The sequence below is a fragment of the Schistocerca americana genome, chromosome 5 (assembly GCF_021461395.2).
Source record: "Schistocerca americana isolate TAMUIC-IGC-003095 chromosome 5, iqSchAmer2.1, whole genome shotgun sequence".
NCBI lineage: Eukaryota > Metazoa > Arthropoda > Insecta > Orthoptera > Acrididae > Schistocerca > Schistocerca americana.
This window is the reverse complement of record NC_060123.1, coordinates 151,086,880-151,100,972: the sequence shown is the minus strand read 5'-3', so window position 1 is coordinate 151,100,972 and position 14,093 is coordinate 151,086,880.

Here is a 14,093-nt window from a genome sequence, read left to right as displayed (position 1 = left end):
AACAAAGGAATTGGGTTACAGTACGGTTGTTCACCCACTGCTTGAATACTGCTCAGCATTGTGGGATCCGTACCAGATAGGGTTGATAGAAAAGATAGAGAAGATCCAACGGAGAGCAGCGCGCTTCGTTACAGGATCATTTAGTAATCGCGAAAACGTTACGGAGATTATAGATAAACTCCAGTGGAAGACTCTGCAGGAGAGACGCTCAGTAGCTCGGTACGGGCTTTTGTTGAAGTTTCGAGAGCATACCTTCACCGAGGAGTCAAGCAGTATATTGCTCCCTCCTACGTATATCTCGCGAAGAGACCCTGAGGATAAAATCAGAGAGATTAGAACCCACACAGAGGCATACCGACAATCCTTCTTTCCACGAACAATACGAGACTGGAATAGAAGGGAGAACCGATAGAGGTACTCAAGGTACCCTCCGCCACACACCGTCAGGTGGCTTGCGGAGTATGTATGTAGATTTAGATGTAGATCTTTATAATAGTTTAGGATTCAATGTGAAAGTGAAATTAACAAGTTTTGTAAGAAAGACCTGAATGCTCAAATTTGAAATCTTTGGTCGATCTTAGCGATCGACATTCATATAGAAGCTCATCATTAAAATGACAGAGGTTGTAAATATCAACTTTGTAACTTTATTTGTTTAAAAGACATAGTAAATTTAAATTATCAGTATTTACAGTTAAGCATCAGATGATCATTTCCTCCACACAAAACACATTGAACGATGACAGCATGACACCTTATTGATTCATTAGGTAATAGAATATGTGTTGTAAAGATTAGTGCATAATAGTTACTTTTGTTCTTTGTTTATTTATCAGAAAGCACATCGGTACAAGAGTACTGGCTGTGGCATTCAAAGCTAAGAAGGAAATTGTATTTGTTTTATGTAAAAGAGTGTAACGTTTATTATGTAATGGATATTATTGTTACTTTATTTAGAACGCGAAAGTTGTCAAGCTTTGATTATTTAAATGTGTTAAAATGTAAAATGATGTAGAATAAGCTGTAGCCAATCTGATGGACAGCTTCAGGAAAGGAACTTCCTTTGTCAGTTGAGCGACGATGCTCGGCACGCCGGAAACGTGGCCGGAGACGGGCAGAGGGACAGTCCTGGTCTAGACACCGAACAGACAGTGCTGGTGGAGACGCGAAAGCGGACGGTCGGTCTTCAGGCAGCTAGGAAGTGAAACGACTTGAAAAATTTCGCGATGTGTGGTATCGCGGGACTCAGTCTCTGGGCGATTAGCAGCCGCGCGCCTGTTGTGAACTCTTAACTTTTCGCGTAGTTCAGGAGGCTGAGCACTGGACTGGTAATTCGCGATGAGATTGTGAATGATCTAACTGTGTCAAATGGATATGCGCTCGAGTGTAAACAATAAATCTGAATACGACCACTTTCACTATTAGTTTGCTTTCGTAATAAACATTGTTGTAACCAAATGGCAACTGTGTGGCCTCCATCATTTATGAGTCGTTAATTTAGTTCCAGATATTATTATTATTGTTATTATATGTTACGTTAACTTTGTATTTCGCAAACTTCCAGGCAATTTAACCAAAGGGTCAAAAGTGTCTAATTTAGGGCGTGTAATGTGACACGTGCGGTTCAACCCCTAGGCGAGTTTGAGCCAAGACATTTCAATGAAGAGCAACAGCATGTGAGCCGGAACATCTTTGGGATGTTAGCTCGCAGGGTAATGTTGTCAATATTTGCGAGAAACTACGGTGGGGTCTTCCTGAACGAAACAGTTCTGGATAAAGACGTTTAGCATTTCGGACTTCTCTGTGTCATCCTCCGTATCGATACCATTTCCTTTACAGAGTATCTGAACATATGCGTTCGATCCTTTCACTGAGCTAACATAAGCTCAAAACTTCTTAGAATTTGCTACAAGTCCGTAGATGGAATTCTACTTCCGAATTTGTTGAACGTTTCTCTTTATTACTGATTCCGATCTTCACGCTAGACCGCGACTTCATCCGGACTTTTACCTTTCGCATACAGTACTGTCCTAACGGAGATTCCACCATGTGTGTCCAGCGTTGCGCTGCGGGCAATACCGAGTAGGTAGACTGGTAGCCTACTGGATAAAGACCGGAGCCAGCGCCGGCCGGAGTGGCCGAGCGGTTCTAGGCGCTTCAGTCTGGAACCGCGCGACCGCTACGGTCGCAGGTTCGAATCCTGCCTCGGGCATGGATGTGTGTGATGTCCCTAGGTTAGTTAGGTTTAAGTAGGTCTACGTTCTAGGGGACTGATGAGCACAGCAGTTAAGTCCCATAGTGCTCAGAGCCATTTGAAGCATTTGAACCGGAGCCAGCGACAACTGACAGGTAGCCTCTGTAACATTGTGAGGTTTTCAACAGGAACGACGCGTTCCTTTTCGATTTTTTGAAAAAAATCTGTTGCAGTGGTCAAGTATGGGAACACCAAGACAAAAAGTGTAAGCCCTGCAAGTTCGAGATACAACTTGGAGCCAGCCAAAGATGTCCTTTTAGATCACTGCTGTTAAATCTGGTCAAAAACCGTATTGTTCAAATGTGTGTGAAATCTCACGGGACTTAACTGCGAAGGTCATCAGTCCCTAAGCTTACACACTACTTAACCTAAATCATCCTAAGGACAAACACACACACCCATGCCCGAGGGAGGATTCGAACCTCCGCGGGGACCAGCTGCACAGTCCATGACTGCAGCGGCTTAGAAGAAAAAAAAACTGTGTTACATAACAAATGCCGGCCGGTGTGGCCGAGCGGTTCTAGGCGCTTCAGTCTGAAACCGCGCGACCGCTACGGTCGCAGGTTCGAATCCTGCCTCGGGCATGGATGTGTGTGATGTCCGTAGGTTAGTTAGGTTTAAATAGTTCTAAGTTCTAGGGGACTGATCACCTCAGATGTTAAGTCCCATAGTGCTCAGAGCCATTGGAACACAACATCTACAGAGACCAACTCTATGGACGCTTATGCGCACTGACGGCATCGTTCTAATAGCAGATTCAATACGACCTTAATGCTTCATGCACGACACTAGAAGTAGAGGACTTAGAGCAAGTACGACCAAAGTGGAGTATATGTATTGCAGATTCTCAAGAACTGCCACAAATTCTAAGCCGCAACTACAGCTAGGCAATGCCATTATAATACCAACAGAGTAGGTCAGATACCCCGGACCGGTAATAGCATCCACGCATAAAAACATAGAAAACCATGGAGGTCACTTACAGGAGTGATCTGCGACGCAGAAATGCCAATCGAAGTCGAAGGAGCGATAAGATCAGCTCTAACGTATGGTTCAGAATGTTGAGCCATTCGCAGATTAGAGGAGCAGGAGTTCTAGATTAAAGAAACGAGTATATTACGCCGGTCGGCTGGAGTGACCCTAAACGACAGAGTAAGAAACGATGGCATCCGAGGCTCGCAGCAAACATAGCGGAAAATCGTCTACGCTGGTACAGGTACGTCATCCGCCGTGAATCTAACCATACGACAAGAACAGTACTTGACATTAAGGAACTGAAAAACGCCTTGGACGCTCCACGAATGCGTGGAATGCGATCCAAAAGAACGCCCTGATAATGGCCGGATTGTACGTTGAAATGAAAATATTTTCAGAATGGCATATAAAGACTAGGAGGGTCGACACGAAGAAAAATGGGAAATAAGAGGCACGGAAGAAGAAGACTGAATGAAGTAGTCTTCAGCAGAAGTAAGCGAGTCATTTGAAAGTCGCGCATAGGACGAGTTACTGCTGCCAATGTGGCGACAGGCAGTCGTGACGCTGGAGTAACACATGGCCCACGTGGGAATGCACGTTGTGAGAAGCAAGTGCTGCTCGTAACACATGCGGTAACCTCATCCTTCGAACAGCTAACGACATTAATATAATCACATTTTAAAAAAAGATGTAGAAATTGATAGTAAGTACAATTTAGTAATCATAAGTGGGGTTGTGTTGTGAAATCGATCACCGATGAGAATTTGCGAAGATCTACGAGGTTATGAGGATTTCAGTGAATCTTAGTGCAGTGGACTGGTGGCCTCCACAGGTATCTATCGTAGGACAAAATATAGTCCAGTTGCGGCCATCATAAGTAATGAAAGTATTAGCTGAATTAATTGTTCATCTTCAGTTCGGTCTGTATATACATGCGAATACAGCAACGTGAAGAATATTCCATGTTATCTTGGTGACGCAATGATGCCGATTCCTTGTATCTTGCGACTGTTCCTCAGTATCATTTTCCCTCGGCACTAGAGACAAGGCTAACTAAAACCGCAGCACTAAAACTGTAGTAGATAGTATTCTTTACTAATTAAGGTGGAATATCAGGTTGTCGCACAGTGGGTGAAAACAAACGGTGCAGCGCTGCAGCTTCAGCAGAAAGCTATGGCAAGCGATATACGCTTTTAAAAAAAAAAAAAAAAAAAAAAAAAAAAAAAAAAAAAAAAAAAAAAAAAGAGAAGGAGAAGATTCCCAATGGGACGGAAATCGGTCGATCTTCGGGCAAACAAATGATTACAATTTCAGAAAAATTGGATGATCTATTCAAGAGAAAGAGTTTCGCATACTGAGCAAGTAATAATACGTCGGTCCACCTCTGGACATTATCCAAGCATTTGATCGGCTTGGCATTGATTGACAGATTTGCTAAACGTCGTCGTAAGGGATATCGTGCCAGATTCTGTTCAACTGGTGCGATATATCGCAAAAATTCTGAGTTGGTTGGATGGCCTTGCCCACAATGCTCAAACGTTCTCAACTGGGGAGAGATACGGCCACCTTGCTGACCAAGGTACGGTTTGTCAAGCACGAAGACAGGCAGCAGAAACTGTCGAGGTGTGCGGATGGGCACTATCTTTCTGAAGAGTAAGTCCAGGACGGCTCGCCATGAGGGGCGACAAAACGGGGCGTGGAATACCGTCGGAGCACCGGTGTGCTGTAAAAGTGCCGCGTATGACAACCAAAGGCGTCCTGTCGTGAAATGAAATGGACTCCAGACCAGCACTCCTGGGTGTCGGGTCAATGGCGGACACAGGTTGGTATTCCTCACTGTCCAGGCCGCCTCCAGACTAGTCTTCGCTGGTCGTTGGGGCTCAGTTCGTAACACAACTGACCACTGACCACTGAAGACAATTCTACTCCATTCAATCAGACTCCAGACGGAAGACGTGTCTAGAGACGGCCCGGACAGCGGTGGAATACCGATCTGTGTCCGCCACATGACCCGACAACCAGAGGTGACGGTCTGGGCTGTTTTCTTTTTTTTTTTCTACATCTACATGGCTACTCTAAAAATCTCCCTTAAGTGCCTGAGAGAGTGTTTATCAAACCTCCTTCATAACAATTATCTTATTATTTCACTCTCGAACAGCGCATGGGAAAAACGAACGCCTGTTTCTTTCCGTACAAGCTCTGATTTCCCTTATTTTATTGTGATGATCATTACTCCATACGTAGGTCAGGGTCAACAAAATATTTTCACATTTGGAGGAGAAAGTCGGCGATTGAAATTTCGTAAGAAGATCCCGCATCAACGAGAAACGCTTTTGTTTTAGTTATGTTCACCCCAAATCCTGTATCAAGTCCGTGTAACTCTCTCCCTTATTTCTCGATAGTACAAAACGAGCTACCTTCTTTGAATTTTCTCGAGGTACTCCATTAATCCTTTAATCCTCTACGTTAGGGCAGCTGCGGACAAGGTCGGGTCACAATCTTAACTCCAGCATACAAAGTCGCGACACTCACTGCTGTGAAAATTCTTGCCGTATGAGTGTTGCTGCGACAATAGCGCCACTAGCTACGAGAAAGTAGCCGTAATGTTGATATTCGCTTTTCATTACTTTTCTACTTAATTAACGGAATAGCTATTATATTTTTGCGTTAATCATCAATAAATTATCGGCAGACATGAATGATCGTGAAATAAATGTAAAAACAGCCGAATCTTGCTGATTCAGTGACATGAACTCTAACTTGCTTACGAAAAAAATGCTTTCGAATATGTGTATAATTGCGGTTTACTCTGCTGAAATCAAGCGAATATAAATACCTATTTCATGAGAGAAAAGCATGTATTTCTGTTGTTGTCTGTTCTTCGTATGACTGACACTTTCCTTGAAACGTAACAATTTTGTATGCAGTCTAATGATTCACATTTTCTTATATTTCACTCGACTTTCCAGAACACGTATATTTTTGTAAATGTAACTACTTTTTCCTCAAAAGCGAATGTGTTGAAGATTCTCGCCGTTTGTGGCTCAAGTGTAGTAACATTAGTGGAATTGGTGTCTTGCCTGTTGCAAAACAGTTTTATTGCTTTTGACTTTTGTTATCACGACTGCATGGCTTTCCCTTCAGCTACAGCTATGATGGCTTATTTGGTTCGCTAAATAAAGTAGGTATTGCATTACATACAAGTTTCTCACGTTCCATAATCACTTATTTGACTGGAAGTGCAGTGAACAGAAGTTCACGTTATTGAGTGGGTATACGGCATCTTTCCGCAGAAGGTCCGGTCTTGTGTTGTTTACTAGCCAATTGTTTGTTCTTAAAAGAAAACGAGAGTCTTCAATAAATATCTGTAGAGTACAACAGAACCGTAAGTAAACTGTTCTGTAATGTATCGTTTTTGCCTCCCAGGATCTGCAGAAAATTATAGAAACACAAATGTGATGCAGTTTCTTTTATTTATTGTCGCTTCTGTGGCATTTCATACGCTCCTCATTGTAAAAACTATGTTACAAATCAAAATATGCACTGGTCTCACATCGTGTTCAGAAATATAGCTTTCTGTCCGCTTGGAGCGCTGCTGCTGCAGAGTATAACAAAATTGAGCACGCGTGTCGTGACTGTACGTGTTAGGTTGGGTTTGACCTGGGCTAACGAGGTATACGGGCCCAGCAACGAACTTGAGACGTCACACTAGTCGAGCTCGTCCGTCACACTTAGCGAAAGCTCGGCTCCGATCAGGATCCGCGGGAAAACAATATTTAATTGAAAATGTACTCACTAAATGTCTTACTTTCATCGTGTGCTGTTGATAACTTGCATGTATTTAAACGCACAGTCAACAATTATTAATTCTATTGCTTTTGCTGGTGCCTTGTCCCGCGGTTTCGCAAGGTCGGCACGGTTAGGACGGATTTGACAAGATTAATTTTAAGGGGTGGCCGGATGCCCTTAGTGCCGCCAGCCCGTGCCCCCTGGGACGGAATTAGTGTACCCCAGCTGTCTGCGTCTATTGTAATCCACGGAATAGTGCGAACGTGTTCAGGTGTCTGTGAGTCGTGTAACTGAGGCGGAACGTGGGGACTAGTCCGGTATTCACCTAGCGAAATGTGGAAAACTGCCTAAAAACCACATCCAATCTAGCCGGCACACCGGTCGACGTCGGTAATCCCCCGGGCGGATTCGATCCGGAGCCGGCACGCTTACCCGAGTCCAGGAAGCAGCGCATTAGCGCTCTCGGCTGACCTGGCCGGCACAGTCAAGAATTATTAATCTCGTTTGAAATAGTTACTCGCTCCCTGCTGGAGAGGGCTGCTGGCGCTCGTAAGACCCGCAGCGTCACGTGCTGTGACGTACGCACCGCGGCCTGCCTTTCTCGTGGGCCTCGGGTAGACACAAGACCTGGCAAAGCGCGTCGGCCGCGCTCGTTTTGTTTCCGGCGTGGCTGGGCAACGGGTTCGCTGCACTCTTCAGCTAAAGGTGCTGCAGCGAGTTGCAGGACACTGACGCCGACCAAAGTGGGGAAACCCTGAAGAAGCAGAGAGCGCTGCGGAGCCGAGAAGAGCGTGGAGTCAGCAGGCAACTGCACTTCCGTGGTCAACATGAGGCGTGGCCAGCTATAACACAGATATCGTTTGCCTGTGGCAGCATACGGTGCTTTTTTCTGGTGTCCAGAAGATCAAAACCAATTACAAAGTGATTTAGACAGGATATTTGTACGGTGCAGAAAGTGACAACTGACTCTAAATCATGAAAAGTGTGAATTCATCCACAAGACCACTAAAAAGAATCCGCTAAATTTCAGTTACACTATAAATCATACAAATCTAAACCCTGTAAACTCAGATAAATACTTAGGGATTACAATTACGAATAACTTAAACTGGAATGATCGCATATAAAGCTCTGGTTTAAATGGCTCTGAGCACTATGGGACTCAACTTCTGAGGTCATCAGTCCGCATGTAAAGGGTAAACAACAATGAAACCGACAAACTGCAGGGACGAATTCCTGACTGTAAACGGTGGAACATATGTCCGAAACGGATTGTTGCCACGGTAGATGGCGGTGACGAATGACAGTTCCTCTGAGCACGTACCGTGTGTCCCTTGTGTCTGATGTTTACTTCGTGGGGGGCTCAACTGCGCTGTCATCAGCGCCCATACAAAGTCCCAATTTGTACACAGTCCAATTTTTATACAATCCAATCTAGCCACTCTCACGAATGATGATGATGATGATGATGATATGATGTGCACAACAGAAACACCCAGTCCCCGGGCAGATGTCCCTTGTGTGTTGCAGGCTGTGTGTTTGGCGCAGCGTACTGTAAGCGTCAGAATGGTCCGTTATTCATGTCGGAAACAAGTCGAGATGGTGTTTGTGTACGGTCAAGAAGACGGAAACGGTCGAGAGGCAGCACTGCTATACCAAAACAAGTTCCCTCACAGTCACCAACTACATCACACAACATTTCAAGTCCTTTTTGAGCGTCTGTGTAATTCTGTGTTCTTTCAGACAGACGAACGTGCAGGGAGGCGGCAGAATGGAGGTACACCAGATGTGGAGGACCGGGTTCTACGAGATACTGAAACGAACCCTAGTACAAGCTCCAGGCAAGTAGCCCACCAAAGTACGATTATGTGTATCCTGCAGGACAACCGCTACTATACCTACCACCTGCAGTCCCATGGAGGCCACTCTGAACATCTGTTGTGACGTGGATGAGACACAGCCCAGTTCTGTGTTCCAGAACGATACGTCGTCGTTGCATGCACGCCGTCCATTTGCGGACACATATTCATAGGACCTTTTATCATCCATTTCCAGTCAGTAATCTGTCCTTGCAGTTTGTCAGTTTTATTAATGTTCACCCCGTATAATAATGTGGGGAAAGCAAACCAAAGACTGCGATTTATTGGCAGAACTCTTAGAAAACATGGCAGGTCTACACTTGCCCGCCCTCTTGTGGAGTATCGCTGTGAGGTGTGGGATCCGCATCAGGTAGGCTTGACAGAGGACATCGAAAAAGTTCAAAAAAGGGCAGCTCGTTTTATGTTATTGTGAAATAAGGGAGAGTGTGCCACGGATATGAACACGAAGTAGAGTGGCAGTCATTAAAACAAAGGCGTTTTTCGCTGCGGCAGGAGCTTCTCATGAAATATCAATCACCAACTTTCTCTTCAGGCGTCCATCTACATAGGAGAAATGATCGTCATCGTAAAATAAGATAAATCGGAACTCGCACGGGAAGATTTAAATGTTCGTTTTTGCCGAGCGCTTTTCGAGAGTACGGTAGAGAAGTAGCTTATAGATGGTTCGATAAACCCTCTGTTTAATTATGAATTGCAGAATAATCACGCAGATATAGAGACAGGGAAGAGTATTGGAAGAGGGTTACCGTTATGACGATCCAGTACGGGGCATAAGAATGACTGGACTTGGCACGAATTAATATTTTGCAGGGCCCTGAACTCCCAACACTATGGGGCGTCGTATGGCTGGATTTTTGGTGTCAGGCCTTTGATAATATCATTTGAGTGAAGAAGCACGGCCGTGATGTGGTCTGATTGTTTCAGAACTGTGTTTGAATTTCAAAAGCCACGGCAAGTCCATGGTGCGATGTGATCGTATCATAATTGTTCTTCAGTCCGTAAACACCGTGAGGTTGTTGTGATGCCCTCATGTACATTGTCATTTAATAAATCTAAAACTGATTTAAAGGCCAGGTTTGTACAACCCACAGCCAAATTCCACTGCCATCCAAATCCAGCGCCACAGGACATGTATCCTAAGTAGCACTACAGTATATTAAAACTGAAAAGTGAAGGAACTTCTTGAGTTTCTATAGAATACGAGTAGAAAAAATAAACAGATGTTGGAAGCCTGTGTGGTTATCTAACAACTAAATTGTGAAATAGACTCCGCAAACAAGCCAAATTTGCAAAACGATGGAGTAGGTTAGAAAGACACGGATAAGTGGTTAGTACACTACTGGTCATAAAATTGCTACACCAAGAAGAAATGCAGATGATAAACGGGTATTCATTAGACAAATATATTACACTAGAACTGACATATGATTACATTTTCACGCAATTTGGATGCATCGCTCCTAAGAAATCAGTAACCAGAACAACCACCTCGGGCCGTAATAACGGCCTTCGTAAGCCTGGGCATTGAGCCAAACAGAGCTTGGATGGCATATACAGGTACAGCTGCCCATGCATCTTCAACACGATACCACAGTTCATCAAGAGAAGTGACTGCCGTATTGTGACGAGCCAGTTGCTCGGCCACCATTGGCCAGACGTTTTCAATTGGTGAGAGATCTGGAGAATGTGCTGGCCAGGGCAGCAGTCGAACATTTTCTGTATCCAGAAAGGCCCGTACAGGACGTGCAACATGCGGTCGTGCATTATCCTGCTGAAATGTAGGGTTTCGCAGGGATCGAATGAAGGGTAGAGCCACGGGTCAGTGCCGTCAATGCGAACGAGAGGAGACCGCGACGTGTAACCAACGGCACCCCATACCATCACGCCGGCTGATACGCCAGTATGGCGATGACGAATACATGCTTCCAATGTGCGTTCACCGCGATGTCGCCAAACACGGATGCGACCATCATGATGCTGTAAACAGAACCTGGATTCATCCGAAAAAATGACGTTTTGCCATTCGTGCACCCATGTTCGTCGTTGAGTACACCATCGCAGGCGCTTCTGTGTGTGATGCAGCGTCAAGGGTAACCGCAGCCACGGTCTCCGAGCTGATAGTCCACGCTGCTGCAAACGTCGTCGAACTGTTCGTGCAGATGGTAGTTGTCTTGCAAACGTCCACATGTGTTGACTCAGGAATCGAGACGTGGCTGCACGATCCGTTACATCCATGCGGATAAGATGCCTGTCATCTCGACTGCTAGTGATACGAGGCTGTTGGGATCCAGCACGGCGTTCCGTATTACCCTCCTGAACCCACCGATTCCATATTCTGCTTAGAGTCATTGGATCTCGACCAACGCGAGCAGCAATGTCGCAATACGATAAACCGCAATCGCGATAGGCTACAATCCGACCTTTATCAAAGTCGGAAACGTGATGGTACGCATTTCTCCTCCTTACACGAGGCATCACAACAACCTTTCACCAGGCAACGGCGGTCAACTGCTGTTTGTGTATGAGAAATCGATTGGAAACTTCCCTCATGTCAGCACGTTGTAGGTGTCGCCACCGGCGCCAACCTTGTGTGAATGCTGTGAAAAGCTAATCATTTGCATATCACAGTATCTTCTTCCTGTCGGTTAAATTTCGCGTCTGTAGCACGTCATCTTCGTGGTGTAGGAATTTTAATGGCCAGTAGTGTATATGTTGCTAACAGTGCAGGTGTTGAGTACCTTGGTGGCTACAGTTTCTGATTAGAGTAACTCTTGGGAATCTCAGTTTGGATGGTCTGCGGCTGTCTATTTCTTGAAAGCCCTCTGTTAAATTAGAGTCCTGCACATTAAACATTAAAGCCGTAATCTCAATGTAAAAGCAACAATGAAAATCGTGACGGTATAAACGTCGAGCTTCAACATTTTATCCCGGAGTTAATTTAAGAAGCACGAGAGAGATTTCATACGTCACGCCTGTTACTGGATGAGATGGGAATGTTTCATATCACCAGTCAACTGCGAGGAGGTAACATTAGTCGTTGGACACGAAAACATGCCGCCCACACCCCTGGAGCGTGTTAATGGTTTCCGGAAAACTCGTTCCTGAGAGCCCGTGTGGAGAGTTGACAGGTGGCGGGTGTCCAGATGAAACGTGGCTGCAGCTGGTTGCCGCTCTTCTGTATGCGAGCAGCGGCCGCCCTGCTAACTGAATTCCTGATTCTCCAGACGCGGTACCGCGTTCGCCACCTGCTCCGGGTTCAGAGAGAGAGCGTCCCGCCTCTGCCGCCACGTCCGGCGCGTGGCTCCCTCGAATCCGAAAGAGACGGGGTGTGAGCCCGCCCTCTTCACTCAACAGCCGCGGCTTGACGCCATCGTTCTAAAAAATGGCTCTGAGCAGTATGGGACTTAACTTCCGAGGTCACCAGTCCCCTAGAACTTATAACTACTTAAACCTAACCAACCTAAGGACATCACACACATCCAAGCCCGAGGCAGGATTCTAACCTGCGACCGTAGCCGTCGCGCGGTTCCAGACTGTAGCGCCTAGATCTGCTCGGCCACCGCGCCCGGAGCCATCGTTCTGATACGTAATTATTCTTCTTTTGTTTTCCTTTCGGAGGGCCTAGGTTCATCCTGATCTCCGAAGGATGCCATATTCCTTGATTTCCGGAAAGCGTTTGACTCGGTGCCCCACTGCAGAGTCTTAACTAAGGTACGAGCATATGGGATTGGTTCCCAAGTATGTGAGTGGCTCGAAGACTTCTTAAGTAATAGAACCCAGTACGTTGTCCTCGATGGTGACTGTTCATCAGAGGTGAGGGTATCATCTGGAGTGCCACAGGGTAGTGTGGTAGGTCCGCTGTTGTTTTCTATCTACATAAATGATCTTTTGGATAGGGTGGATAGCAATGTGCGGCTGTTTGCTGATGATGCTGAGGTGTACGGGAAGGTTTCGTCGTTGAGTGACTGTAGTAGGATACAAGATGACTTGGACAGGATTTGTGATTGGTGTAAAGAATGTCAGCTAACTCTAAATATAGATAAATGTAAATTAATTCAGATGAATAGGAAAAAGAATCCTGTAATGTTTGAATACTCCATCAGTAGTGTATCGCTTGACACAGTCACGTCGATTAAATATTTGGACGTAACATCGCAGAGCGGTATGAAGTGGGACGAGCATGTAATGGCAGTTGTGGGGTAGGCAGATAGTCGTTTTCGGTTCATTGGTAGAATTTTGGGAAGATGTGGTTCATCTGTAAAGGAGGCCGCTTATAAAACACTAATACGACCTATTCTTGAGTACTGCTCGAGCGTTTGGGATACCTATCAGGTAGGATTGAGGGAGGCGGGCTGCTAGATTTGTTACTGGTAGGTTTGATCATCACGCGAGTGTTACGGAAATGCTTCAGGAACTCGGCTGGAAGTCTCTAGAGGAAAGGAGGCGTTCTTTTCATGAATCACTACTGAGGAAATTTAGAGAACCAGCATTTGAGGCTGACTGCAGTACAATTTTCTGCCGCCAACTTACATTTCGCGGAAAGACCACAAACATAAGAGAGAAATTAGGGCTCGTACAGAGGCATATAGGCAGTCATTTTTCCCTCGTTCTGTTTGGGAGGGGAACACGGAGAGAAGATGCTAGTTGTGGTACGAGGTACCCTCCGCCACGCACCGTATGGTGGATTGCGGAGTATGTATGTAGATGTAGATGTAGATGTAGAAGGAGAGTTGTTAGAAACCCGACGAAGTCGTGCAGATTGAGTCTGTCGCCTATAATCTGCAACCAAGTGAAAACGAGGACGCATATCGGTTGGTAACGCTGCAGCTTGTGTAGCCAGTGTGAGGATAGTTTCAGGTAACCAGTGACAGAGAGAAATTACAGTTTTATTTTAGCACTAAACCTGAATTTTTCTGTATTGAGTTTGCTCGAAGAGCTAGCTTTAATTGCCGTGAACAAAGCAATCGTGATTTAGTTCTGCTGCAGATTGTTGACCGCCGTTTCGGCGGATACATTACGCATCACGAGGTGGTGGTTAGGTTAGGACATGAGTTTAAATTCGGGGCTACAAAAACGTGTCGTCCCCCGCTGTTTACTCATTGGTCACTTAAGATCAGCTGTGGACATATAACACTACCGTCTGCTACTGCTGTACCATAACCTTAAAGTTGGAGGCAGGTTGTGAAATAAAACTA